Here is a 7217-nt window from a genome sequence, read left to right as displayed (position 1 = left end):
ACACCTGACATGTATTTTGGATAATTTCCCCGCCTTGGGCCAACCGGAACAGAACTTATGTTTCACTTAAATTAGTCCGGGCGGAAATATTTCCCACACTACAGTTCCGCCCGGATTAGTCACCCAGTGACAGTACAATACAATTTACTTTAATTAAAATATCCAAAATCCATTAGAACAGTGTTATATATTTTTGCTGGCTTTGTGTGTACTATCCCAAATGTTTTGAAGAATTTTTGAATCCAGAGAAATAAGAAATTTTAACTAGTGACACGGACCGTGTCCATCGTGTCATTGTGTCGCCTGCCAGTGAAGTCATAACCCCGTCGATTTCTGGTACTGTTAGGTAGAAAACATGGAAACACTAAAGACGCTTTTTTAATATGTTGTGCATTTTATAGACCTGTGACACCTGCACAGAGTAGTATTATAACAGAACTTTCAAACTTATCTGGTATGATAAAACAGCATTGACTTTTTTTCCACATATGCACAACCGGAAGGAGCAGAAGCGTTTGACTATGGCATTATAAAAGCTCTACTGCTTTCAAACTGTGTGTCACACTTGTTCAGCGGCCTCTTTTCACTTCTACAGCTTTCAGCTTCAACATGATTCGTTCTACTATGTTAATAAATAATGAGATAATCCATGAACATGATTTCTGAGTGAAGTCGGCTGTGGGGATGAAGACGACAACTCCCATGGTTCCACAGCGTCATTAAACTATGCAATCTGGTATTTCTTTGTTTTGAATATGCGCCCTCCAGCTGTGAAAATACAATATTCTGTTTAAAAACGTTAACAAAAATGAATAATTCAAATTATTATAATCACGTAAATAATCATGGAGGTGTAAGGTCCAGGCACTCGGCCCAAGGAAGGTATCCGGTGCTGGATGAAGGTTTCCTGCGTGTTCTGTCTTTCAGCGCATAAAGTTATTCAGTTTAGGTTAAGCTCAAATCTGACTCCATTTTATTATTTAATCTGACTCCATTTTCTTATCTAATCTGACTCCATTTTAGTATGACCTCGAATTTAGGTTGAAAGGCAAATTGGTTGTTTGTTGGTCTCTAATTATTATTGTTATTCTTCTGAGATTTGATTATTCTAATTTAACTCTTTACTTTATTTTACTCGTTCATTAGGAATCTATGTTGCTCAGGGTGCCCCACGACGGCCGTACTTCTACGTGTGCCCCACGATCACAAACTCGCCAGTCTCAACAGTAGTCAGAGGTTTATGTCTAATCCATTTAGTCCCTCTCAGCTACCCATGTACAACTTAGTTAAAGCTCAAAACAATAATCAGCGGTTCTGCTAGCACTATCTGTCTAGCCCCCCCGACAGTCATATAACTTCGTACAACTTAATTAAAGCTGAGACAATAACCAGCGGTTATGACCAGTACTGTTACTAGCCCCCCATAGTTAATGCAACTGAGTACAACTTAACTAAAGTCAAGTGGTTTAGCCAGAAATCTAAAACCTCACCTGATGCGCCCCATGCTCCATCTAGTCTGAGTTTTAGTATGCACTTAACCCTGGACGCAGATTTGCGGAAACATAGCCTTCACTTAATCTCCTTGAGAAAATAGTTTCAGAGTCAGTCAGAGTAAATCAAATGTAACAATTTATTATCAGTCAGGTAAGGATTATGCCAATTACATAGCCAATTCATAGATATCAAATCAATACTAGACACCAAATTCTCAAAGATGAATCTAATAGTAAAAGATGCATACCTGACTCTTAGAAAAATACATAGTATGAAGTGTGTGGACACACTTCATACTATGGGCTCATTCCAGCTACAGAAGGCCCTGATCCTTTTGCTGCAATCGTTTAAATACCTCACACAAACATCCCCCGAGATGAAGACAGAAACTAACAATTGGAATTTGCATTAGGTCAGGTCCCAGACCAGGGTAGTTTACACCTCAATGGGAACAGAAGGTAATTTACATGGAGGACCCTAGGAAGGGGCACTCCCTCCCATTACAGATATACAGAATATCTCTTAATTCTTAGGAAATGAATTATCTTTTAATCTACTTTTGTAAGACAGACACCATTGTATCAGTTGCACTGAGACAATTCAAATGACACCAAACATGACTGTAAATATCACTTGCATTAATATATACCATTATGTTCTACTATTGACCATTCTGAGTGAGCTATGTGAAGGGAAGGAATGGAATGAGTAGGAACTGTTGCATATGTGAGAGAGGCGTTTCCTGCATTTTCTCTCAGTGAGATGTGAGAACAGATGTCTGTATGTTAATGCACTGTGTGTCCTTAGTATATCTCAGAAGATCAAAGTGTCTGAAGTTTCTGTAATTCTTACAGTCCGCCCTTTGACCACATGACACGAATACAGATGATTCTCATAGGGGTCACTTGTCAGGCTCTTGTAGTCCTTGTGATGTAGTATTTGTTGTTGTAGAGGCCTTGAGAAAGGCCTTTGTGTACACCATTCTCAACAGGTGCATGTAGTTTGAATTCAGCAGGTGGATGAACAGGTTTAAGAGATTAATCTGTCTGGTTGGGAACAACCCATGTGCATAGTTCATTGAATCAGTCCAGGCCTTTTTAGCTTGACGTGTCTTTCCATCTTTAGTGACACCTTCCCTCTGTCTTTCTTGCCTCTTTTGATGAATCTTGTCAGTTCCAACTGTGCAGATTTCTGAGCAGGCTCCAACAGGTGAAGGGTTCTCACTGGTTACACACTGCTTTGTGTGAGACACCTGAAAAGCATCTTAGTGGCCATCCAATGACTGAATTTTGATCAGCTTAAAATTTCATCACCCATGGACTAAAATAGAAAAGTCATAAGTTAACATAAGAAAAATAAAACAAAAAAGAAACCTGATGAATTCATGTCAGCCAGTGCAAGTGGTACATCTGATGTTAAAAGTCTTTCAAGGTCAAATATGGTAGAGTGGTCCAATGTACATTTTGGTATGAATGACTCAAAGGAAAATGCAGCAAGAGGTCAGTTTAACTTGAGCATTAATTTAGAGGTATGCATCAATAAACAAGTCATATAATGACAATAAGAATCATATTCAATCACAATTATGAAGGTATATATATATATAATAATCACACTGTTAATTCAGGAATCTTCTATTGCAAGCCACTTAAGAAGATGTAAGGTTAGAACATGATTAAAACATTTTCCTACAATGGAAATCCTAAATTCCTAACGTGTGTGTGTGTGTGTGTGTGTGTGTGTGTGTGAATGGTATCTGATATGAAGGCTAAGTCACAGTTGATTGTTTGGTAGAATTGTAAATTTTATAATTGACTGACAGAAATGAAGTGCAGGCACTTCACATTTAATCATTTTAATAATGCTTATTGTCATTAGTGATGTGTTGGGAAACCAGGGGCCCTCTGGCTTCTCAACCACTCTAATAACAATCATAAAGATTCAATATTTTAAATTGTAAAGGCTTGTCTGCCTCTGTGTTCAAAATTTGTGCCATCAATCTGTGACTATTCATGCAAATGTGTGTTACAGTGTTGTTCCATGAGTTTGCAGACAGTTGCAAATAGTTATATGTTGTGTGTCTATTTTAGCATGGGATAAATTATATTGTCCTGTGTGTGTGAGGCTATGTGGTTCTGTCAGTGTGAAGATGGACAATAGATCTTTAGAGGAGTACCTCATTTGTAATCTAAGCCATCATCGTCTTCTGTGTGTAGTGTACAGACTGGATAGTCTAAATGAGGTGATGCAATGGATGAGGTGTGTGTTCTATGGTCATGTCTTGGAGATGAATGGAGTCTAGTCTATAGCAATCTGTGTTGCAAAAATTTAGTTCCGGTTCTAATCCGGGAGGCCATGTAGATATTTGCGTGGTGATGTTCTACTGTGAGGTGTGAATGGCCCCTTCAAGTGTCTTCACATTCATCTCCCGCATTTCAGGTTATGTAACAATTCTTTTGTCCTGTCTTGGTGCAGATGGGACCAGACACTTTCCTGGTATCTGGTCTCCAAAGAATTGCAGTGGTCAACCTGTGAGAGAAACAAATACAAAGAGAACCACAGTTAATTTTGAACTTTTCATCACTTTCATGTACAGGCATGTGGAATTATTTTAACTACATTCATCCTCATGTATTGTAGTTTTAATTCCAGATGTCACATGAAATGGAGTTCGGTTGGTCAGATCTGAATCACTGCTCCTGTTTCAGTGCAGTCTGAGTGTGTAACACCTGATGCTGCTCTTGCAGTAGAGCCCTCACAGTCTGCTGTGTCATGAGCATTAGAGACCCCAGTCCAGCTTGGGACATTTTCTAGATTAGTTGGTGTTTTTATCACCCATGTCTTCAAGAATTCCAATGGACCCATGTCCATGGCTTTAGTTGCATTTGCTCTAATTACAGTCAGATCTGTGGGCAGAAATGTGTTCATCTATTTCGATGTTGTCTGTTTAACAAATGTTGTTTTATGGTGTTGTTCACACATTTAGATATCTGTGGCACATGAAGACCTCTTGTATTTTGGTATGACGTTTAGTATTTTTACACCCTCCTTTCATTATCTTTCAAGTCAATTTAAAAGATCGAATGGTGTTTTGTGGCTGCATTCGACTGTGGCTTTGTGTAAATACAGTCATGCTCCAAACAAAGGCAAGGAAGTTTTACAATTGCGATGCAAATTTAGTCCTGTAGTAACAGGGAGCCAGCATGAGAATGTGAGTATGAGGTGTGATCTGGCTCAAAATGCTTCCACACCAATGGCTTTTGTTAAGGGGGCCACACTATTGAAATGAAAATAAACCTCCTCCCTTTTTTGAGAACTGGGTAGCAGAACAATGAATTTTAATTTTAACGGTTAGCAAATTACATTCCTCCATGTAGTGCCATGCTTGGCGATTATAATATAATGTACATTATAAATTGATTTATAATATAATTATATTATATTAAAATAGTATATATTAGAATAATATTATTTCTGGTCTCTGGAGAGTCTTTGGAATAATTTAATTGTCAATTTTTCTGTCTTAGAGAAGACCTTGTGATTTGGCCATGCAGTCACAGTAGTACACACATGTACATTGTATGCACAATAACTAGTCCTTCTCAAAGCCAATGAGAGACTCTGAAGTTGTTAACATTTAATGCAAGCAAGCATATTTGGAGTACATGGTCAAATCACAACTTGTCAGAAATTTTCCATCTGCAATAAGGTCTAAGTTGACACAAATTGCATTCTCATGTCAATATATTTGAATATGAAAAAGTGCTGAGGAGCTGGGCAAGCTCAGGGCTGATGCAATACACAATCACTGTCTTTACGTCTCAAAGGTTTGCTTATTTAATGTAGTCTGTTTAAAGACTAAATGAAGGTCCACTAGGCATTTGGTTGGTATAAGTTGTGATATGTTTAATTGTGTGTTACTATTTGGCCATAAACACCTCCCATTCAACAGGGAGAGAAACATTCTGAGTGAGTGCTTTGATCCACTCTCAGAAACAAAGCCATTTGTTTTATATTATCATCTATTGTTTGACTCTGTTTTTCCCAACTTCCATATCATATTCAAATGTATCAACTTAATTGATCTTCCTTTATCAAATAACAAGTTTTCCAATTGTTTATAATTTAGCATTTTTATTCTGTTTGCTCATTCTCCTTAAATTGTTGCTCATTTGTTGCAATTAAGCAAATAAAACAATATAGAACACAGTTTGTTGAGTGAAGCTTTAGGTTCTATTTTGAACTCTCCGTTGAGTACAAGACAATAATTTGGATGATGGTATTCCAATTTTAAGTTTCATCTCTTGTTGCTTAGGCATGCAAAGAGATATTTCCACTTCAGAACAAGGGATCTCATTCCTCATCTACGCTGCGGCTATCATGTCCCTGACAAGTTTTTGGTTTCGTCTAATTCTCAAACCCACCGGATCCGGTCTCCGGTCTAACAACATGAGTATTCCGACTCATTCTAGATATGTGTATGTATGGGATGCGTCTGTCTTTCCCTCAATATTTCTAAAAGGCAAAAAAAAGAATTGACTTACCACAGCAGCTGGAGAAAGAGAAGGAGATGGTCAAACCTCTTGTTCGGTACAAATCCATATTGCACTGAAAGACGTCACTCGCCTTTTTAGCAGATCCCGTTACCAGTCACCACTTTGTAAGGAGATCACGTCGGCGGGGTCACCAATTTGTAAGGTCCAGGCACTCGGCCCAAGGAAGGTATCCGGTGCTGGATGAAGGTTTCCTGCGTGTTCTGTCTTTCAGCGCATAAAGTTATTCAGTTTAGGTTAAGCTCAAATCTGACTCCATTTTATTATTTAATCTGACTCCATTTTCTTATCTAATCTGACTCCATTTTAGTATGACCTCGAATTTAGGTTGAAAGGCAAATTGGTTGTTTGTTGGTCTCTAATTATTATTGTTATTCTTCTGAGATTTGATTATTCTAATTTAACTCTTTACTTTATTTTACTCGTTCATTAGGAATCTATGTTGCTCAGGGTGCCCCACGACGGCCGTACTTCTACGTGTGCCCCACGATCACAAACTCGCCAGTCTCAACAGTAGTCAGAGGTTTATGTCTAATCCATTTAGTCCCCCTCAGCTACCCATGTACAACTTAGTTAAAGCTCAAAACAATAATCAGCGGTTCTGCTAGCACTATCTGTCTAGCCCCCCCGACAGTCATATAACTTCGTACAACTTAATTAAAGTCAAGCGGTTTAGCCAGAAATCTAAAACCTCACCTGATGCGCCCCATGCTCCATCTAGTCTGAGTTTTAGTATGCACTTAACCCTGGACGCAGATTTGCGGAAACATAGCCTTCACTTAATCTCCTTGAGAAAATAGTTTCAGAGTCAGTCAGAGTAAATCAAATGTAAAAATTTATTATCAGTCAGGTAAGGATTATGCCAATTACATAGCCAATTCATAGATATCAAATCAATACTAGACACCAAATTCTCAAAGATGAATCTAATAGTAAAAGATGCATACCTGACTCTTAGAAAAATACATAGTATGAAGTGTGTGGACACACTTCATACTATGGGCTCATTCCAGCTACAGAAGGCCCTGATCCTTTTGCTGCAATCGTTTAAATACCTCACACAAACATCCCCCGAGATGAAGACAGAAACTAACAATTGGAATTTGCATTAGGTCAGGTCCCAGACCAGGGTAGTTTACACCTCAATGGGAACAGAAGGTAATTTACATG

The 7217-nt window shown here is 38.3% G+C and overlaps 1 long non-coding RNA gene across 1 annotated transcript; it reads right to left on the bottom strand.

Moving 5' to 3' along the window:
- Window positions 1-1611: 1611 nt before the first annotated feature.
- LOC113061830 (uncharacterized) lies at window positions 1612-6313 on the bottom strand. Its single transcript, XR_003278447.1, has 2 exons — window positions 6039-6313; window positions 1612-4023 (listed from the first exon to the last, which is right to left on the bottom strand). It is a non-coding gene; the product is annotated as an uncharacterized LOC113061830 (long non-coding RNA).
- Window positions 6314-7217: the final 904 nt, after the last annotated feature.

This window comes from Carassius auratus, chromosome 43 (genome assembly GCF_003368295.1).
Source record: "Carassius auratus strain Wakin chromosome 43, ASM336829v1, whole genome shotgun sequence".
NCBI lineage: Eukaryota > Metazoa > Chordata > Actinopteri > Cypriniformes > Cyprinidae > Carassius > Carassius auratus.
This window is presented reverse-complemented; position numbering and strand designations above follow the sequence as displayed.